Source organism: Protopterus annectens, chromosome 10.part0 (assembly GCF_019279795.1).
Source record: "Protopterus annectens isolate FY-2018-M chromosome 10.part0, PAN1.0, whole genome shotgun sequence".
NCBI lineage: Eukaryota > Metazoa > Chordata > Ceratodontiformes > Protopteridae > Protopterus > Protopterus annectens.
Window position 1 is genome coordinate 479496852 of NC_056744.1, and position 23348 is coordinate 479520199.

The 23348-nt window shown below is 42.8% G+C and overlaps 1 protein-coding gene across 1 annotated transcript in view; it reads left to right on the forward strand.

The window, feature by feature from the left end:
• CFAP57 (cilia and flagella associated protein 57) overlaps positions 1-23348 on the forward strand; it is a 1240893-nt gene that overhangs the window by 854226 nt on the left and 363319 nt on the right. The window lies entirely within an intron of this gene.

Genomic DNA, 23348 nt, shown 5'->3' on the forward strand with positions numbered 1-23348 from the left:
GCCAGCCAAAAACACTCGAGCTAAGGCTCTAGCCATACTGCCTCTCTTCCCATTACCTTCAGATCTTGTTTGCTGAGTAGAAAATTGGACACGTCAGTTGATGCTGTCAGCTAAGTGCTTAAAAAGTTTCTTCTTAATCTGATTATAATAGTTTAAAACTGTGTAATTCCTTACTAGTTAGTGTCGTTTAAGACTTTTTCATGTGAGTGACCTTTCTGGAACTTTCTATCCCCTTTTTTTTACCTCACAGTAATTCTCTTTTACCATTGTTGGTAATGGGCCTCTTCTTCCCTCTTACTGCTGGTAATCCTTAATACCATTGTTGATATTTTTCTTGTGCTTTTCTTTCCCGTCCTTTACCCGTTTGAGTATTCTCCAAACATCATAGTTGGTATATCTTTAAAAAAAAAAAAAAAAATTAGATATTTAATTGATCTCCTTCAATAACCTTTCTTTTCCTCCTTTTTCCTATGTGTGTCTGTGTGTCCGTGTCGTGTGTCACTAACTGGATGACATGGCAGAAAAACAAAAAGTGACCTCCAGGTTTAAACAGTGTAAGGACTGTGGCAGAAAGATGCCCAATTCTGATGGGCATCTTTCTTGTGCCTACTGTATAGGTGTCCCTTATTTGGAAATTGCTTGTGATATCTGTAAGGGCTTTAGTACCCAAACTCTTGCAGAGAGATAGAATAAATTAATTCTAAAAGGCTTGTTAAAGTGTCCCTTTGGTGAAGCTCTGTCTGAGGCAGAGACTTCAAAATCTCCAAAGTCTGAGGCAAAAAAATGGAGCCATTCAGTACTGTCTTCCCCTAAGGTACATGACTCCAAATCTCAAAAATCCCATGTTCCGACTGTTTCTTTGGAACAGAAGGCAAAAATACAAAAAACGTCACTATCTTCTGCTCCAGCACTGAAGACAACTAAATTAGCATCTTTGACATCAACTATTGAACCAACTCTACCCACTTTCAACACAGACCATGACTTCGGCGCCGACGACCTATCTGACACTAACAATAGTTACATCTACCCATTCGGTTACATCGTCTCCCTCTATACAACAGACCATGGGGCCGAAGGTCAATGTTTTAAGTATTCCCTAGACTAGATATGTCTCTTCAATAGACCCCTTTTTTGGGTCAGCAGCTGAGTCCCTTTGTGGACAGACCAGAGTCTCCTTTGGGAATGTCAATCCGTTCCTCCAGGAGTCTATCAGAATTGGATGTAGTCAGATTAGTAGACCAGCTTTTAGCAGTCAGAGGCCTTCCTGCACCCTCACAGATCTCCCTCCCTCCTGGAGCTGTGGTTTACTTTCCCAGGACTCCTACATATATTCCTCCTTCAACCTCCTCCCAGGTCTTGGAGCCCATTGCTTCAACACTCCTGGTGCCAACTGCCTTGGTGCTGATGGTGGATCTCATCTTGGCACCAGAAGCTATTCTGTGGTCTTTGGCTCCTTCAGAACCATCGCACCCATGGGACCAAGATTTGGCTATCAGTTCTGAGATCCTTGGACCGGCTCCAATTGTTTCTCTGGTGCCATCTGTGGCTCTTGGGACCATGGTAGTTTCAAGTCTTCTCTCAGCTCCTACTCTGGAAGGCGGCTTATCGGAGTGGGGTGTGACCCTGGTTCCGGGGTTGTATTTCTCGGCTACAGGCTCCCATCCCTCTTCAGGTGGGGCTGCCTTCCAGATTATGGAGAGAGCTTTAGCCTCAGCAGGCTCCCAGTTGGTTCCATCCCAGTCAGAGTGCCATATTTTTGTTCCCTCCTGTTCGCAGCTGCCACAATCTGCTAAGCCTGGACAGCGGGGACAAGAGCAGCAAGATACCCTAGTTCAAGGTCCCCCCTCTTCAGAGTCTTCCTCAGAACTTCCCCTTGAGGAGCCACCCTGTAAGAGATCATGCAAGAGGAAGCACCTGGATTCTCCAGAAGAATCAGTCACTGAGGATACAGATTATGATGAAAGAGAAGGGTCCCCACTGTCACCCCCTGAAGATGTCTCCTTTGGAGACATCCTGGAAATATTAAAACAGAGGGTGATTGGAAGTCCTCAAACCCATCTTCTGAGGAATCTGTTTTCTTGCAAGCTTTTTGTGCTGTCCATCTACTTCTTGGGTGACCCTGCCCGCCGGCGAACTAATCAAATTGATCATTCAGCATGCATGGAAGGCTTCTGACACCATAGGTCCTATTCCCTGTAGATCGGATAAGATTCTTTCGGCCCTAGAGGATCAACCCCATTTGTCTAAGGGTCTAGCAGTGGATGCCATGGTGGTGGCGGTGGCCACCAAAAAGGAATTCGTCAAAGAGAGTTCAACTGTCCATCCTCTTAACTGAGAGTCACGGACAATGGACAGATTTGAGAAGCGGGTATTTGCTTCATTGACCTTTACTATTCAGTCCTTGAATTTTTTGGCACACTTCACTAGACTCCAAAGGAATCTGATAACTGAGCTTTCAGACACCCTAGCAGGAGCTGTGTCTGACGAGGTTCGAGATAAGTTTGCCTCAGAGCTTGCCACTTTGGAGTTGATCTTGAATTCATGCATGCGGCTTATTGGGCATACAGCTGAAGGGACATCTAGAGCAGAGGGTACAGGCATTGCCATTAGGTGCCACACCTGGATGTGCTTGTGTGAGTGTCTTTCTTTGTCAATGCTACTTCAGTGTTTGGCTTAAAAGTTAGAGACACATTAGCCAGGTGTGAAAAGGACCAGAAGACCCTTTCCGCTGTAGGCATGCATTTTTCCACTCCACAACGACCTTACTCTAGGAATCAGAGGAGTAGAAAAATGTGGTTCAAGAAGACCCAAGAGCCTTTTCAGGACACATGTGGTGAGTATTCCCCCCAAGGCAGAGGGGGAGCTCTTTTGGAAGATGCCCCTCCCATGGCAGAAGGGATTCATGTAACCAGGGTTCCAGAGATTCCTTTTTTGGACAACCATACCAGCGTTCCTGAGCAGAGGCCCAATTGCATACCTTTGGAAGCAGTCAGTGGAAAATTTTATCTGCACTATTCAGCCTGGCTCACAGTAACATCAGATTCCTGGGTGAAGACAATAATCACCAGAGGTTACTGCATTCCCTTCAGTCTTTTCCCCAAACCCCAAATCTCCACTGTTCCACCCAGTCAGAGGGATCTAGCAGCACTAGAAATTCAAAAGTTGCTTCAAAAAAGAGTCATATAAGCAGTCCTACTAGACCAAATAGGATCCAGATGCTTCTCAAGATATTTCTAGAAGGATGATTGGATGTGCTCTATAGAGCTTCAGGATGCATATTACCACATAAAGATGGACAAACATTCCAGAAGATATCTCCATTTCTTATCTAGATGACTGTCTCCTCATTGCCCCCTCCAGGCATCTGCTGCTTTGCGCCATAGGCTGTTCTACATCTTGCCGAAATCTTAGGTATTTCAATCCACAAAGAAAAATCACAACTATCTCCCAAGCAGGACCTGGAATTCATAGGAACAAGGTTAAATACAATATCCTGTGTGGCCTCCCTTCCTCATCACAGGTTGTTAAAGCTAAGATCGCAACTTCAAATAATCCTCTCCCAAGACAAAGTTCCTCTGGTACTACAACTTCTGAGATCCATGGCAGCAGTAATAACATTAGTTCCCCTAGTGAGATATCACATGATGCTGCTTCAGTGGCTCTTAGCATCACAGTGGTTACTTCTAACACACCCCATGTCCCATCCAGTCTTAATAACAAATCGCTGCAAAATGGATTTATCTTGGTGGATGAAGCCAGAAGAAAATTTATGGAGTTGTCCTTTTTCTCCCTCTCAGCCCAAGGCTGTAGTGACCACAGATGCTTCCCAGATAGGGTGGGGTGGGGGGGGGGGCATTTTCTGGGGAAGACTGTCCAAGGCACTTGGTCTCTGCAAGAGACCAATTTGCACATCAGTGTCTTAGAACTGAGGGCAGTGCTTTTAGTGTTGCAAGCGTTTCAGTCTGTCCTTCCATCAGGGACAGTTGCTATCCAATCAGACAACATGTCCATAGTCTGGTATATCAACAAACTGGGGGGAACTAGATCCTACCCTCTATGTCGGGAAGCCCCTAAGAGTTTGGCAATAGCAGTTGCCTCCTACCTCTTTATAACAGCAGCGCATATCCCGGGGAACTCCAACGTGATTGTGGACAAACTAAGCAGTTGTATCCTTCTGCCTCATAAGTGGTCTCTCAATCCCAATGTAGCGACGAGAATCTTTCATCAATGGAGTCAGCCTTGCTGTGACCTGTTCACCTCTCGCATAAACCACAAATGCAGCAGCTACTTTGCCCTAATCCCCCCTCGCTGGGAGTCACCAAGATATGCACTTCTTCATGATTGGCCCCCAGGACTTCTGTATGCTTTTCCCTCAATTCCACTAATTCCCCAGTTTCTGAGGAAAGCCCAACAGTTGAGAAGCAAAGTGATTCTCATTGCACCTTACTGGCCCCATCAAGTCTGGCTTCCCTTTATTTGGCCTCACATGGTTCACCGCCCGTGGACTCTGGATCCAACTCTGGACCTGCTATCTCACCCTCAGGGCTTGGTGGCTCCCAACCTTCAACATCTCAAGCTGGCAGCTTGGTTTCTCCAATTCCAGAAAATGCCAGGCAGGACAGCTTGTCCTCTCCAGTGTAGAAGATACTTCTGGCTTCCCATAAACTGTCCACTAGGAAAATTTACCTAAACAAATGGAAAAGATTCTCTATTTGGTCCGGTACAAATGGCATTGATCCTTTCTTGGGACCAGTTGATTATATCCAGGAATACTTAGCCACCTTATTTCAACTGGGAGCCTCAACATCTACAATTAGAATTCATCTAGCTGCCATATTTGACTTGGAAAACTATATTTATGATAGCCATAACGTCAGCTAGGGAAGTTTCACAGCTTCAGGCTTTATCCTCCAAGTCTCCTTATTTAATATTTCATAAGGATAGGGTGTCCTTAAGATTGCATCCTTCCTTTCTTCCTAGGGTGATGTCAGAATCTAACATTAATCAGTCCATTAACCTCCCTGTGTTCTTTTCAAATTTTTCAAACAAAGAAGATTATGTTTTACATTTATTAGATGTCCACAGATAATTACATTTCTGTATTCACAGGTGAGAAGTTTAGAAAATCAGATCGGTTATTTGTATCCTTTTCAAAAATGAAATTGGGAGAACCAGTTACCAAAGAAACTTTGTCAAAATGGGTAACTGACTACATATCCTTTGTTTATAACAAGTTTTGCCTGGCCTTACCAAAGCCCTTAAGTGCTCATTCAACCAGGTCCAAAGCAACTTCATCACCTTTTCTATGCAGGTCTTCCATGGATGATATTTGTGCGGCTGCAATGTGGGCTAAACCTCATACCTTTATTACTCATTACAAGTTAGATCTGATCTCTAAGGGAAGAGCAGCCCTCAGCTCAACAGTACTCAGGAATATCCACCCGGGAATAAAGTAGCTGGGACTCTGTCCCACATGCTGAGGAATGAATGAAAATTTACATCAGATAAAGAAGTTATGTATACACCATAACACTCCATCTGTGTTGTCCATTTTCATTCTTCTTCAACTCCCCTCCCTCCAGCCCCCTGCCTTTTTCTCTTGATGATTTCTGGAAGAACAGAAAATTATTAAAGGAACTGAAGTTCCTGTTTTTTAAGCCCCAGATAGTGACTTTCAAAATAAAACCTTTAATATCATTGCTATATACAATAAAGGTCAGCAAACAAGATCTAGGGAAAGAGGGGGACTTTTATGTTATGGGTAAGGGAGGAGCTTGAGAGATTGCAGTATCCATGAGCTGTAAGAAAGCATCCAAGTTGGATCCCAGCCCACATGTTGAGGAAGACCAAAAATGAACAACACAGATGTATTGCTATTGTAAGTATATAACTTCTTTTTTTGTTACATTTATAACATTTCAATTCACATTTTTTGCATCATATGCCATTTTCCCATAAATATAAAATTTTTGTCACATATACTTATCAAAAGTCTTTCTTTTCCACAAAAAAAAAAAAAACATGTTTTGGGTCATCCTCAGTATTTATGGCAACCATATTGTCCTCCACATCATGCTTAGCTAATGTACAGTTTTTTTCTCTTTCTATTTTTAACACAATATTACAATTAATTCTACCAGTTCATAAACCCATTTTATCATAAACTTTTGCAATGTCCAGTACTTCTTTATATAAAGTTTTCAAATGTCCTTTGAAAGTCTCTCTCTCTTTCCACCTGTGTTCAAAATTGTACATGTATTTTCTTTTTTCTTTCCCTGTTAAATTATTTTATCACATAAAGATTCCATGGGTTGCAGTCTTTCTTTTTTCATATTCTACAAGAAAAATTTCCATAGAAAAAAACAAGTTTCAAATATAATGCCACAAAACGTCTCTTTGTTAATAAAAATAAATTTTCTTACCTCATGTGCTTTTACACCCAAATGAGCTATTAAATTGTCCCACACTTCATACCTATCCAGTTCTTTGTCTTCTTTACTTTGAATCATTACCACATACTTTAATGTTTCATTTTCTTCTGCCTTTTTTTTAGCTACTCCCCCTTTGCCTTCTTTTACTTTCTCTACTTATATTTTCTTTTCCTTATCACCACTATTGTTCAGTATTGTCTCTATATCCTCCTTTATTATTTTTTTTCATAATGCCCCCCAGGAAACATCTTCATTTTTCTGGATCATTTTGCACCACCATTTCTTTAAGTAAATCATCCCATAACCTTCCCAACTGAAGGGTTGTAGTTATACATCCATAATTTGCCGACTTATCTCCATCAAACAAATTTCTTTGAAACATCTCAGAACACTGCACGCATTCTCTAGACTTGATATTGGCTTTCTTCTCTGTTTCTCTCACCACTCCATTATCTCCTTCTCTCTTCTATCTGCCTCCCTGTTTCTCCCATCTGCCACTGTGCCTGGAATGGAAACAGGAAGTGCTCATGCAAAATTGGTCCTACTTGCAACAACAACGAGTAGGGGAAGTTGCATGATGCCCTGACCAAATGTCCCTTAGTAGTGTAAATATTACCTTGGGACCCCCCTGAAAAGAAGCCACTAGCCTCTTGAGACTAACACAGTCAACAAAGGATAAATAAATGTAACTGTTCTTACTTGTCGATTGAAGTTTGGCTAGTCACCATCTCATGATCTGTTAATTTCATCCAATGCAAGAGCTGTGCCTTTTACTCACAGTTATTTGTTCAAGTGGTGTGTATTATTAATATCCCTTATTCTTTTGTCTGGCCTGGATATGTCATGCTTGGTTGACAACTACTGCATTGAGTCTTATTAAGTTGAGCCTGGTGGATTGAGTAGGCTTATATTAAGTGCTGTATAACTACCTATGAAGTCACTAGACATCTGGTGTAAGACATAATTCCTTTCATTTCTAGCTCTGCTCTTTCAATCAGTTATTCTGAATTGGGTACCTTTGAAAGACTTATCATCAGGTTGACAAAAGAATACTGCCTATCTTTCCTCGGTTTGAATTCTGTGAAGGAAACCACAGATGTGAAGATGTTTTATCTCACCGTCCATTCTTGCTGATGGGTTTGGAGGACAGGCCAAATGCAAAAGCTCGAGGTCTTCAACCAGCTTGTGGCCTACTCCCTATCCCATGATGCACTGATGCTTCCCTCAGATCCCGTTTGCTGCTGCAACAGATCGGGAGTGCTTCACTAATCTCTGGCCAGTCAAACTTTTATATTTGATATTTTCTCAATATTTGCTTAAAATTTTGTCTTAGAGTAGTTAGGTATTGTAGTGAATAAGTTTTCTTTATCTTGTTATGTTATAGGTAGTAAATTAGTCTGAGTGAGTGTATGCTAGTAGTCTGTTTCTGGCCATGTTTTTAGGCCTTTAATATCTTCCTACCTTAGTCGTTTAAATTATCTAGTGTTATTCAAAGCCTATTATATTTCAAGACTTGTTTGGTGTTCATTTCTTTTAGTGTGTGCTGAGGAACCCATTTAAATTAGAGGGTTCATTGCTGTTGTGTTCCCAAGCCCAAGGTTTATGGCCTAGTAGTTAGGTAGTTGTTTAATAGTTCTTTGGTGTGTTTTACAAGCATATTTCTTTATACAAGGCTTACATACTGTAAATTTGTGTGTGTTTTTGCTATAGGTGCTACCTGTGAGACATGTCTCAACAACAAAAAGAGGTTAAGCAATCCACGTCTGGGTTCAAGAAGTGCCCAAAATGTGGGCCATAACAGATGGACATTCTACTTGTGTTTATTGTTTAGGGGAGGTTCATCTCTAAGAGGTTTGCTCTATGTGCCACTCATTTAGTGCTAGGGTGTTACATGAGTGTAAAAGGAAATTGATTGATAGAGGTCTTTTAAAATCCTCTTTTCAACAGGAACTGGACAAGGACAACTGTGACAAACTTTCTAAATCTTCTTCGGGTTTGTCAGAGCCGAGTAAGCGTCCATCGACCAGCAAATCCAGAACAGATAAGTCTTCAACATTGGCTCCACCACCTTTGGAGCCAACTGTTGTTACAGTTAGGAGCCGGTCCCCAGTATTGGAGCCGGTGTCTCCTACTTTAAAGTCACCATTATAGCAGTCAGTGGCTTCATCCATTCCATCTTCTTGGTCTTCAAGCAGGCTGTCAGATATGGATGTGGTTCGTGTGGTGCAGAGGCTTCTGCAGACACTGGCGCTGGCCAAACTTCTATTGGGACCGATCCCTAGGACTTTGGAACTAACAAAAACCCTTCCATTGTCTTCTGTTCCTTCTCTGATCTGACTCGAGGCTTCAGAGCTGGAGTGCTTGGAGCTGATGATTGTGGAGACATTGGAACCGACGCCTGCTTTACATCTGTCGGGTCCGACCACACTGAGATCTTCACTCACTGATTGGGTCTGGATAGGCTAGTTGAACTGATTTTTTTGGTTCCAACTTTGCCTTTCGGGGCCTCGGCTCAGTTGAGCTCGGTTCCTACCTTGGGCTCATGGCCCGCAGTTCTGGCGCTGAGGGACTCTCCTATTTCTTCGGATACAGAGGTTTCTTCATGTTGGAACTGAGGGGCATTCGATGCCATGAGGAGTGTGTTGTCAACTCCAACAACCACACCATCAGAACCAGCAGCTCCTTCCCCTAACGCACCGGTGTCTACCTCTACATCACACATCCCTCTAAAGTGTAGAGACCCTGAGCCTTAGGAAGCTCCATTGGGCGAACCCTGCTCTTCCAAGACCTCTCCAGAAGTTCCCACTGAAGAGGTTCCCAGGAAGAGACTTTGCAAGAGAAAGCATCTGGACTCCCCACAGGAATCCGTTACTTCAGACACTGACTTAGATGAATCAGAAGGGTCCCCACGGTCCCCCTCGGAGGATATCTACTTTGCAATTATCTTGGAAATTCTTAAGCAGAGGGGTGGCTGGAAGTCCATTAACCCTACTGATGATGAGTCAGTCCTTCTGAAGGTGTTTGGGTCTCAGCCCTCCACCACATGGGTGTCTCCATCCTTTGATGAGCTGATTGAGCTAATCTCTCAAAGGGCATGGGTGTCCCCGGATACCATGGAGCCTGTCCCTATGAGGCCTAATAAATTTATAACTTCCCCCAGGACAAGACCTTCCTGACCAAAGGAGTGCCCATTGAAGCTATAGTGGTGGCGGCAGCAACCAAGAAGGAAGTGTCAGAAACTTCTACATCTGTCCATCCTCCTAATAAGGATTCTAGGATCATGGACAGATATGGTAAGCGCATGTTTAGTTCACCGACTTTTGTTCTCTGATCACTGAACTATCTAGTGCACTTTACTAGGTTGCAAAGAGATCTTCTGAAAGAATTAGGAGATACTCTGCAGGGTTCTGTAGCTGTGGAGAGTCTCAGAGAAGGTAACTTCCCAGCTCACTACCCTTAATTCTCTTGTAAACTCTTCCATGCGTCTGGTCTCGTATGCAGATGTTGGAACGAGTAGGGCAGCAGGTACAGGAATTGTTCTTAGGAGACATTCCTGGATGCTTATGTTCCTTTGCTGAGCCCTTTAAGTCATCCTTTATTAACACCCCTATCGATGGCTCATCCCTTTTTGCTTGTTGTTCTTCATGGATTTTGTACTGTAGGTGTTTTGCCTTTTTCATGTGCCTTATGGCATAACAAAGAATAAAGAATATCATCTTTTATCAGGATACCATTGTCTGCTGGTCTACATTGTTTTTTGAATTGCTTTTTGAGACCTGGCAGGTGTCTTACGTGCAGGGACTGTATTTTGCTCATCCCTTTTTGGACCCAAAGTGAAGGAAACACTTACCAGGAATGAGCAGGACGGAAAGTCTCTGTCTGCTGTCGGAGTCCATTTTTCCACCCTTAACAGACCTTACCCCAAAGGTCTGAAGGGAGAGAAGATGTGGTTCCGTAAAACTCAAGGAGCTTTCCAGGACACTCATGGTGAACCCCCCTAGAGGAAGAGGAGGGGGTAATAATGGAAGACGCTACCCATGCGGCAGAGGGTGTCCACAGAATCAGGGTGACAGAGACCAGTTCTCTGAGAAACCCCATCAGCACTCCTGAGAGGAGGCCCACCTGTCCATCTCTGGAGGCAGTCGGGGGATGCTTTTCTTTGTAGCAGATGCCTGGCTAAAATATTAAAAGACAGCTGGGTAGAAAGCATCATATCCATAGGATACTCAATTCCCTTTGTCACTCTCCCCCCCCATAAGAAAAATCCTGGATGTTCCACCAAGTCTCAAGGAACAAGCAGCCACAGAGATTCAAAGTTGCTGGAAAAAAGAGTCATCCAACCAGTCCCAGCAGTCCAGAGAGGATCCAGAAGTTACTCAAGGTTCTTTTTAGTTCCAAAGAAAACAGGGGACTGGAGGCCCATTTTGGATCTCAGCAGACTAAACAAGTTGGTAAAAATGACAAAATTCCAGATGGTCACGCTACAGTCAATACTTCCCTTTTTAGGGAAAGACAGTTGGATGTGCTCAGTAGATCTCCAGGATGTGTACTACCACATAAAAATGGACAGGCCATCCAGGGATCATCTACACTTCCGGCTGGGAACCAGTCATTATCAGTTTCGCATTCTGCCCTTTGGTCTCACTACAGCCCCCAGAGTGTTCACCAAATGCATGGCAGTAGTCATGGCTCACCTGAGACGTTTGGGATTCCAGGTGTTTCCATACCTAGATGACTGGCTCCTCACTGCTACCATCAGGCATCAACTCATACAAGCAAGGGACACAACTTTGAACCTCTGCAGTCAGTTGGGAATTACCATACATTCAGAAAAATCTGCCTTGTCGCCATCACAACATACTGTTTTTATTAGCAGAGCTAAATACCATTACTATGACCTTAAACCTTCCACCAGAATGATTTTGTGTTCTAAAAAAACAGGTCCTGGACCTGCTCCCGGCAGAAAAATCTCTGGTTTCAATGGTACTCAAATTGTTAGGGACAATGGAGGCAGCAATCATTGTGATTTCTTTAGGTTGGATGCATGTGTGTGTACTGCAATGGGCTCCTGTTCATGCAATGGTCTTTTCAAGGACTTCCAATGTCACACAAAATCATAACAATGAATTCATGCAAGAAGGACCTTCAGTGATGGTTGACATCTCACCAAGTAACTCTGGGTTGCCCCTTTGTTCTACCCACTCCTATAGCCAAGGTGGCCACGGATGCCTCCCTGATAGGGTGGGGGGGCATTATCAGGGAAGAACAGCCAAAGGCACGTGGAGGAAACAAGAGGCTCATCTGCATATCAGTGTCCTGGAGATGAGAGCAGTACTTCTAGCATTGCAGTCCTTTTAAGACTCTTTCCCTCTGTGTACTATTGTAATTCAGACAGACAATATGTCAGTGGTCTGGTACATAAACAAACAAGGAGGAACCAGATCTTATTCCCTATGTCGAGAGGCTCTGAGAGTATGGCAGTGGGCAGCTTCCATCCAGTGCTTTCTGATAGCAAAGCACATTCCAGGGAGATCCAACGTGATAGCAGACAAACTGAGTAGGACAATTCTATTGCCTCATGAGTGGTCCCTAAAGGAAGAAGTAGCAGAAAGGATAGTCCGCAGATGGGGCCAGTCTTGCTGTAATCTCTTTGCAACTCTAACAAACATGAAAATCAGCAGCTACTTTGTCCTAATCCCCCCTCCGGGGGATGCCCCAAGGGATGCACTTGTACACAATTGGCCCCTGGGTCTTCTTTATGCCTTCCCTCCTTTCCCTCTAATACCCAAAGTTTTACAGAAAGTCAAGGCTCTGGGAAGGACCATCATTTTAATAGCCCCTTACTGACCTCATCAAATTTGGTTCCCCTTCCTCCAGCCTCATCTATTGGAAGAACCTTGGATTCTGGACACAGTTCCCAATCTTTTGAACCATTCATCAGGAGCGCTCCATCCTTCTCTTCAGTCCCTCAAACCGACAGCTTGGCTGCTCCAATTCCAAACATAGCCAGGATTCACAACCTCTCAGCTGCGGCTTAGGATATTTTAACATCCTGTCATAAATCGTCTGCCAGGAAGTTATAACTTAGTTAATGGAAAAGGTTTTCTATATGGCATTTCAGAACAATATTGACCTGTACCTGGCTTCAATTTCATCCATTCTGGAGTTTTTGAGTAAACTTTTCAATGAAGGGAAAGCTGCGGCAACCATTAGAGTTCAATTAGCAGCAATGTTTAACTTTCATCTTGGTGACCAGGGTTCTAATATCATGTCACATAGACTCTCTAAAGCCTTTCTCAAGGGTACTGTTCATTTGAGACCACCCATCAAAGCTCCAGCTATGCCATGGAATCTAAATTTTGTTCTTTCCCGAATAATCCTACCCCCTTTCGAACCAGCCTTATCTTGTGACTTAAAATATCTATCATGGAAAACCATATTTTTAATAGCTATTACTTCTGCTTGGAGAGTTTCAGAGTTACAGGCCTTGTCCATTAAACCCCCTTATTTGATTTTTCATAATGACAGAGTCTTGCTCAGAATGAATCCATTAATGTGAAGTTGTTAAATCTTGCCGTTTATTCTCACTGATGGATTCGGAGCCAATCCTCAGCTCCGACATGGCCTATAGCAAAGCTCAAGGTTTGCCAGTAGCTCGAGACCAAGCCCCTTATCCCATGATGCACTGCTGGAATTACCTTAGATCTAGTTTGCCGCGGCACAGATCTCTGTGTTCCAGATAGCTCGGACCATTATTAATCAATAGATTCATCTATTTGCAAGTTTAAAAACTTTTTTTTTTTTCTTGACTTCTTTATAGGATAGTATATATATATATATATATATATATATATATATATATATATATATATCTAATCTCTATAATTTTAGACTTAGACTTAGACTTAGTTTTAGATTAGTGCCCTGTGTTGGCTTCTGTTGTTCTATAGTGTTGGGCCTAAGAGTTGGCCTTGTATTTAACCTCATTCTTAGGTGTACTTTGGTAGATAATTTTTAAGTGTGTTGTTTAATTCTTTAAAATTGTTTAATCTGATAATAGAAATGTCTGATGAGAAAGAGAAGCCTCATCCAAAATTTGGTTTCAAAAAATGTCCGGATTGTGGACAGAAAATGTCTGTCACTGACGGGCATGTTCAATGTGTTTATTGTCTGGGGGCTAAACACCTCCAAGACTCTTGCAGTGTATGTCACTCCTCCTCCAGGGTACTTTTGGAGAGAAGGAGAAAATTAATAGAAAGGGGTTTACTTCAGCACCCTTTCTCCGAAGTGCTGGGTGACCAAGATGGTGCTAGTAGATCCTCAAAATCTTCCAAATCCTCAGGTGACTCGAAAGCATCCAAAAAGACTAAAAAAATGGAGGGTGTAGGGTCATCGGTTCCACTGTCCTCGGAACTGAGTGTCCCTTCTGTTTGGAGCCAGCTCACAGCTTTGGAGCCGGTCTCTGAGATTCCCTCATCTCCTCTGCTCCAATCAGCACCTTTGGTGCACTCCACAAAGTCTTCTGTCAGCCTCTCAGATATGGATATGGACCGGCTACTGCAGAAGCTTCTACGTGAACCAGGCCTTGCTAAATTGTTGTCGGCTCCGACGCCTTCGTCGAAGCCGAAGACCATTAACCCAGACTTGACTACTCCTCATCCGAGCCGTACTGGACTTTTGGAGGGAAGGAGCCCAACCTGATAGTTGTTGAGTCTGTGAAGCCAAGACCTGCACCAGTGTTATTGGTTCCATCTACTCGGACGTCCTCGGCGCTGACTGGGGACTCTAGGAGCCGACACTCTTCTGTCAGATCCGGGGAGGATAGTCGTACCGATTTGTCGCTGCCGACTCTTCCTCTTGGGGCTTCGGCTCAGATGAGCTCGGCTCCTACCTCAGGCTTGGAGCCCATGGCCTCGATGTGGGAGGATTGGATGGTCCCTTCAGATCTGTCTACCCCTTCTCATCGGAGACATGGTACGTTCAATGCCATGAGGAGAGTCCTGTCTCCAAAGACATCATCAGCATCAGGTCTAGCTTCCTCCTCCCCTCAAGCGCCTGTGTCCGCTCCTGCTTCTACCGGTCCACCCAAGCGTAGAGATCCTGAGCCTCAAGTAGCTCCCCAGGGTGCCCCCTGCTCTTCTGAGACCTCCCCAGATCCCCCCACTGAGGAGGCACCCAGGAAGAGACTATGCAAGAGGAGGCACTTGGACTCCCCACAGGAGTCTTTGACATCTGACACTGACTTGCATGAGTCAGAAGGGTCCCCTCGATCCCCCTCTGAGGATATCTCTTTTGCAGAGATATTAGCGATCCTTAATCAGAGGGGCAGTTGGCAGTCCAGATGCCCTACTGAATATGAGTCAGTGCTCTTGAAGGCTTTCGGTTCTCAACCTTCCACTTCTTGGGTGTCTCAGCCTTACGATGAGCTCATGGAGCTGATCTCTCATAAGGCGTGGGAGCCTCCGGAGGCCATGGAACCTGTCCCTCGGAAGCCAAATAAGTTCATCTCTGCCCCAGTGGACAAAGCCTTTTTGACTAAGGGAGTGCCTGTTGATGCCATGGTGGTGGCTGCAGCCACCAAAAAGGAAACATCTGAGATGTCCTCATCTATACATCCTCCTAACAGAGATTCTAGGATCATGGATAGATATAGGAAACGCATGTTTAGTTCAGTGACCTTTTCCCTTTGATCACTGAACTATTTAACCCATTTTACAAGACTACAAAGAGATCTCCTGAAAGAGCTAGGAGATGCTGTCCAGGGTATGGTAGCTGCAGGGGTTGGCGACAAAGTTAACATACAGCTCGCTACCCTAAACTCGATTGTGAACTCGTCCATGCACCTCATATCTTATGCAGCTGATGGTTTGAGTAGAGCCGCTAGTTCAGGCATTGCTCTGCATAGACAAGCCTGGATCTGTCTCTGTTCCTTTGTGGAGCCTTTCAAGTCTTCCTTTATCAACACCCCATTTGATGACTCGTCCCTGTTTGGGCCCAAGGTAAAGGAAACTCTAACCAGGTGTGAGCAGGAAGGCAAGACTGTATCTGCCGTTGAAGTCTGTTTTTCTACCCCTACTTGGCCCTATCCCAAGGGTCCTAAGGGTGGAAAAAATGTGGTTTCGAAAAGCACAAGGGAGCCTTTCAGGGCACACGTGGAGAAACCCCCTCTAGAGGCAGAGGAGGGGGTTATAATGGAAGACGCCAACCGTGCAGCAGGAGGGGTCCGCAACAGCAGGGTGACATAGGCCAGTTCTCTGGTCAGCTCTACCAGCGCTCCTGAAAGGAGACCCGGCTGTCCAGCTCTGGAGGCATTCAGGGGTCACTTATCTTTGTACCTAGAAGCCTGGCTAAACATAACGTCCGATCCCTGGGTACAAAGCATCATTTCCAGAAGTTATTTCATACCGTTCTCTTCCCCTCCCACTCCTGTAAACAGAATCCTGGATGTTCCACCCAGTTTCAGGGAACAAGCAACCATAGAGGTCCGCAAGTTGCTAGAAAAAAAAGAGTCATCCAGCCAGTCCCAGCAGACCAAGTTGGATTCGGAACTTACTCAAGATTCTTTTTGGTTCCAAAGAAAACAGGGGACTGGAGACCTATCTTGGACCTCAGCAGACTCAACCAATTTGTAAAAAAAGAGAAGTTCCAAATAGTCACGCTTCAGGCCATTCTTCCCTTTCTAGGGAAAGGCGATTGGATGTGCTCCATCGATCTCAAGGACGCGTACTACCACATAAAGATGGACAGACTCTCCAGAGATCACCTGCATTTCTGGCTGGGAGCTAATCACTACCAGTTTCGAGCCCTGCCCTTTGGTCTCACTACAGCCCCCAGAGTGTTCACCAAATGCATGGCAGTGGTCACGGCTCACGTGAGGCATCTAGGATTCCAGGTGTTTCCATATCTAGATGATTGGCTCCTCACTGCTACCACAGGCATCAATTGATTCAGGCAACACAATCTACTCTGACACTCTGTCACCACTTAGGTATTACAGTCAACTTTGAAAAGTCTGCCTTGTCGCCATCTCAGCATACCATCTTTATAAGAGCAGACTTAGATACCTCAACCACCACTCTACGTCTTCCAGTCGAAAGGGTCTCACTTCTTCGCCAACACGTCAACTCATTGGTGTCAAAGAACAGAGCTACAGCTGCAGAGGTCTTGAAGGTACTAGGTTTGATGGCGGCAGCAATTCTAGCCATTCCACTCGCAAGGACGCATATGCGAATTCTTCAATGGCTCCTGTTTGCTCAATGGTCTTACCAGAAGTTACCAATGAACCATACGATTCTCATCACAAATTCTTGTAAGAGAGACCTTCGGTGGTGGTTGACATCTATTCATGTCACAATAGGAAGACCCTTTGTGCTCCCCCCCCCCAGTAGCCACTGTGACCACGGACGCTTCCCTGATAGGGTGAGGTGGGGGCATTTTCAGGGAAAGACTGCCCAAGGCTCATGGACGGATCAAGAGTCACATCTGCATATCAATGTTATGGAGTTGAGAGCAGTACTTTTGGCATTGCAGCACTTCCAGGACTCTCTTCCTCTAGGGACAATTGCAATTCAGACAGACAACATGTCAGTGGTCTGGTATGTGAACAAACAGGGTGGAACCATGTCTTACCCCCTTTGTCAAGAAGCCCTCAGGGTATGGAAATGGGCTGTGTTATCCCAGCGTTTTCTGTTAGAAATGTACATCCCGGGGAAATCCAACATGATAGCGGACAAGCTGAGCAGGGCGATCCTGTTGCCTCACGAGTGGTCTCTCAACGAACATGTTGCGGACTTGATTTTCCACAAATGGGGCCAACCTTGCTGCGACCTCTTTCCCAGTCACATCAATACCAAATGCAGAAGCTACTTTGCCCTGATACCACCTCCGGGACATCCCCCGAGAGATGCACTCATACATGATTGGCCTCCGGGTCTCCTATATGCACTCCCACCTATTCCATTGATACCCAGGTTTTTGCAGAAAGCAAAATCACTGGGAAGGACTGTTATCCTCTTAGCCCCCCATTGGCCTCGACAGATTTAGTTCCCTTTCCTTCACCATCATCTGTTGGAGGATCCATGGATCCTGGACCCAGTTCCAGACCTCCTGACACACCCGTCAGGGGACCTCCATCCTTCATTGCAGTCTCTAACTAACTGCTTGGCTGATCCACTTCCCCAAATAGCCAGGCTTCATTCACTCTCAGATGACACAGGGCATATTCTATTGTCATCTCATAAGCCATCCACCAGAAAACTATATCACAGTAAGTGAAAAAGGTTCTCAGTTTGGGCCAGTATACAAAAATTTGACCCTTTCCGAGCTCCTCTGTCTTCCATTTTAGAGTTTTTGACAATTATTTTTAAGGAAGGAGCAGGAGCTGCCACAGTTCGGGTTCAAGTTAGCCACCATATCAAATTTCCACCTTGGATTCGATGGGTTAAATGTTATGGCCCATAAGTTATCTAAGGTTTTTCTTAAAGGTGTTTTTCACATGAGACCTCCTGTCAAAATCCCTTATTCTCCCTGGAATTTGAATTTTATGCTGTCTCAAATAATCCCCCCCCCCCTTCGAACCAGCATCATCTTGTGATCTCAAATTTTTGTCCTGGAAAACTATTTTTCTAGTGGCCATTACTTCTGCCCGCAGAGTGTCAGAACTTCAAGCATTGTCTATCAGACCTCCTTACATGATTTTCCATGCTGATAGAGTATCTCTCAGAACAAACCCCTCCTTTTTGCCTAAAGTCTGTTCCGAGTCCAATATCAATCAGGTCATTGAGTTGCCAGTCTTTTTTCCCAACCATTCCAACAAATTGGAATACATGCTGCACAAACTTGATGTACATAGACAGCTCAGATTTTATCTTGATAGAACTAAGGATATTAGAAAATCAGATCAACTCTTCATATCCTTTTCGGAGGCCAGAAAAGGTAGACCAGTGGCTAAAACAACCCTTTCAAAATGGTTATCGGATTGTATCTCATTTGTTCATGCAAATGCTAACATACCTTTGCCACACAAAGCAAAGGCTCATTCAACCAGAGCCGTTTTTACATCTTCTACTTTTCAAGCTAAATTGCCCCTTGACAACATTTGTGCTGCAGTCACTTGGTCTAAGCCTCATACCTTTATCACTCATTACAAAGTAGATAAGGCTTCCAGGGACAAGTCTTGTTTTGGTTCCACGGTCCTGAAAAATGTACTCCCGTGAGCCACCCAGGATTGCGGGTGCTAGGGACGCTACCCATCAGTGAGAATAAACAGCAAGATTTAACAACTTCACATAAAGAAGTTATGTACTCACCATAATGTTCCATGTGAGTTGTTTATCTCGCCTTTATTCTCATGTCCCTCCCTCCATCCCCCTCCTGGCTGACAGTTGACCTAAAGGCTAATATCATCCTGGTTGTTCAATACTTCTTCTTCCTTCTTGGGGAGTGCTCCCCTTACAGGGGTATATATACACACAGTAAACAAGATCTGAGATAATTCCAGCAGTGCATCATGGGATAAGGGGCTTGGTCTTGACAAACCTTGAGCTTTGCTATAGGTCGTGTCGAAGCCAAGGATCAGCTCCGTTCCCATCAGTGAGGATAAAGGTGAGATAAACAACTCACATGGAACGTTATGGTGAGTACATAAGTTCTTTTTTTTTACATAAAGTTTGGTTGAGATTTGTCTCTGTTAAATCTACTGAATTGCCTGTTTTTTTCCCTAAATACACTAATAAGAATGGAACATATGCGGCATAAGCTTAATGTTCACAGACAACTTTGATTCTATTTAGACAGGTCTAAACATTTCAGGAAAACAGAATAGCTCTTTGTCTCCTTTTCAGAGCCTAAAAAAAGGTGTTCCAGTGGTGAAAACTACTTTAGCAAAATGGTTATCAGATTGTATTTCCTTCACTTACAGTTCAGTTAATACACTGTTACAACAGAAAATAAAGGCCCACTATACTAGAGCTTTATCTGCTTCATCAGCCTTTACTGCTAAATTACCATTAGATACTATTTGTGCAGCAGCTTCTTTGTCAAGGCCTCATACCTTCATCACTCATTACAAAGTAGACAAGGCCTCCAGGGACAGGGCTTCCTTTGGTTCCACTGTCCTGAAGAACATTCTCCCATGAGCCACCAGAGAAAGATGGGGCTTGGGATGCTACCCGTTGGTAAGAATGGATGGCAAGACAGAAGAACTTCACATAAAAAAGTTATGTACTCACCATAATGTTCCATGTGAGTTGTTCATCTCGCCTTCATTCTTATGTCCCATCCTCCAACCCCCTACCAGTTTCCTGTGGACCGAGAAGTTGAAACAAGTCTGGGTTGTCTTTAGTCCTTATCTAATGTATCTTTGGATACTAATTTTTTTTGGGGGGGACTCATCTAGTCAGTTTAGTTGGCAGCAAACAATATCTGAGGGAAGCACCAGTGCATCATGGAATAGGGAGTAGGCCACGAGCTGGTTGAAGACCTCCAACTTTTGCATTTAGCCGAGTCGGAGCTGAGGATCGGCTCAGAACCCATCAGTAAGAATGAAGGCAAGATGAACAACTCACACGGAATGTTATGGTAAGTACATAACTTCTTTTTATGCCAGTTTGCTAGCTTATCTGATGTGGGCTTAATTAAGTAATTGGGCATGTTGCTACATTATCTAAGTTAGGCTTCAGTAAGTAATCGAGTCGGCTAGCAACAGTTAACAGAAGGAATGTAGACAGTGTTCTTGCTGTCTTAAACTTTGATGCTGTCAGTTGCCTTGTTGTTGGATGCTAAAGTGGCATGTAGGTGTGTGTTGTGGCCTTACTTCTGTGGGTGGAGTTTTTCAACAGGCTGATTTCAATTTGATAAAGGCTTTTCAGCTGTGTTTGTGCCAAATGAGTTCGTCTTCTAAAGGTGTGACTATTTTCATAACTTGTTCTTTAGCCATAGAGGTAATTGTTTTTTCTTTATGTTTTGAGGCTATGAGAAGACATGCATATAGCCTAACCAGCCGGTGAAAGGAATGCAGATAGATGCTATGTAGTTCATCCTATAATTGGTAAACAATTTGCTCTTTTAAAGAATCAAGCTGTGGTCAGTTTTGATAAACTGTGATAAATATGCATTTACATATCTAACTATAACTGGAAAACAATTTGTTTTTTTTAAAGCAGCAGTCAGTGGTGAGTTTTGCTCTCTGCCAAAATATAAATTTACATATTATGTTGACAGCAGTCTGAAGTAAGATGTTGTAATATGATAAATTTAGAGAGATATTGACAGGGCCTACTCCAGTTTTGGTAAAATGACTGTCGATTATTAATTTTTATGGTTTTTATGGTTTCTTGTTAAAGTTGGCTGTAAATTGTGCAAGCGAGCTTTAGCTTTTGAAGTTTTTTTTCTATTTTTTAGTATGTTGTTTAAATGATTCTTAGGACAGATAATGGACTCTATATTATGTATGTTCATACACCTGTTTGATTGTATTATTGATTGTATTATTTAATGGGCTCCTTAGGGAGAAGAGGATAGCCTGAGAAAACGTTTGAGATATCAGAAACAACATAATAGCATTTTTTGGCAATTTATGTCTATAAGGAGTGGAAGACATCTGTATGTTTTTTAAATCCGAGACAGGTGTGTCAGAGTTATCAGTGTGTAATGTCAGGTTAAATCTGAAAATGTTTGCAGTACAGTTATTGAGGAAAAGGGAGAAAAGCGTGGGGCCTAGAGCAGAATCATATGAGACTCCTGAGGTGAACTGCCATTTTTCTGATAAGGATTTGTCAACGATAATTTGAAAAGTTCTATTTTTAAGTAATTATTGAACCAGTTGATATTTGGAACAAAATTTTGTTTTTTCAAGTTAATTAACAGAGTGCATGTCCAACAGATTATGTGGAACCTGTAAAGTGTATGAACTTAATGTTATAGATTGCATTAAATTCCTTGCAAATGGCTTAAATTCATGGTAAGTATCTGCTAGTAGTCCATAGTCATGCACGTTATATTATTTGTTCATATATTAGCTTTTCAAACATTTTAGTGATTGGGCAGAGATTTGAGATAGGGTAAAAGTCATTAGGGCCTTTCAAGGTGGTGATTTTTGGTAATGGTATTAGAATGGAATTAAAATCAGAGTGCACATTTCCTGTAGTAAGATGTGGATTAAATATAAGGGCCTATTTATTTTCTTAAGGAGAGCTGCTGTTTTAAGAAATGCTGGCTAGAGAGTTTTATTTCTTGTCCCTGCAGAGTTTGGTCTGAATTCCCTGAAATGGAAGGTTTGAATTAAACTGTTTTGGGAGCCAAGGGGCATGATTATATTGGTTGAGTCATGGTTAGCTGTATTTGGTAGTACTAATACAGAAATAAGATTTTAAAATCATTAACTGTGAGATAGTTTGCAAAACTGGTGGGAGTAATGGCAAGGTGAGTTTTTTATATGCCCTGGAAGTTCTTTTATAACCTTGCAGTATAGCCTAGAAAATGAAACTGTGATGAGTTGCTGTTTTCTGAGAAAAGTAGATTTATCTACTTTTGTTTCTGTTCCAATTTTCTTCCTTAATAGAATATAGTTTGGGTGCAGTTCTGTGTTTTGAGGGCTGTTTTTAAACAGTCCAAGCCCTTTCCATTTTCCTGAGTAAGACTTTGAATCTGAGCTAAGCCAGGGGCATTTCTAATCTCTTATCCCTTATACTTAAATTACAGTTGCCACCTTTTCTAATGGCCAAAGTGGGACATTTTCGGTACAGACATCAGAATTTACAGGCCGACACATACACACGGTCAGTACAAAGGATAGAACCTAACTATTTTGCCTAAATAAAAGCTTATTCTTGTAGCATTTTAGTTGCTTATTCTATTTCTTATAACATTTAGGTATTTTAGATACAGAATAACTGTTTTATGCAACTATTACATAAAATATAGAAAATAATTATGTCCTACAATCTCAGGACATTTGCCATTTTTAATATTTTTTGTCAGGACACAACTGCCCAAAGAGAGACTGTCCCTCGCAAAGTGGGACAGGAGGTAACCCTAACTTAAATAAAATACAGCTTTTTCAAGACTGTTTCTGTTATACAATAGGGTTGAGTCTGTTTCTTCCAAGTGGGTATTTAAGGTGGATTCCATACCATATGTGATGCCATTTCCATAAACTATTTGAGTAGGAGAAACTTAAGTTTTGAATGAATAGCTTGATAGCACTGGACAGTGGTCATTTACTGTATATTAATGGCTTACACTGAAATATCTATTCATCCCTGTGAAATATTAATGTAAATCATAACTAATGTAGAGTCCTAAGCACCAAGGTCAATTAGTCTAGTAGAGTAATTCAGTAAGTGTGTTAAGTTAATAGTGATTAGTCTGTAAGGATGGCGTTTATTTAGACTGTGGTATTTTTAGGACTGGGAGTAGATCCGCTGTAACATTTGTTCAGGTAGTTTTAGTGTTACGGAGGTGGAATATAGGCAATAGCTTTAAATGTTTTAAATTAGCATGCATGTATAACTACATGAGCCTATTAGCCAGTGTGGTGAATCATCCTTTGTTTCGTTTGTTTGGATATCATTAATTGCTATAAACTTTTCCTTATCTTTAATGAAAACCAGTATCTCTGCATTTATTCTGGTATCTTGTCAAGAGTTAGTAGTTATTCAATACAAAGTTCGATGGCTAAAACTATCTTTGAGTAAAGATTCTGTGTCAGCTATTATATCAGTGTGTTCCTTGGCCCCTGTAAAAAGAAGTTTAAAGGAGAAGAGTGATTTTCAAGACTCGCTCTTCACCTGTGTTTTCGCTCCTTTTTGTTTTTGTTTTGTTTTTTTTGGCTTGTCTGCACTCGTCATTTCAAGTGCTGACATTTCAATAGGGAATCAGTTTTATACTGTTTTAACTTCTGTACTGCCAGTCCCA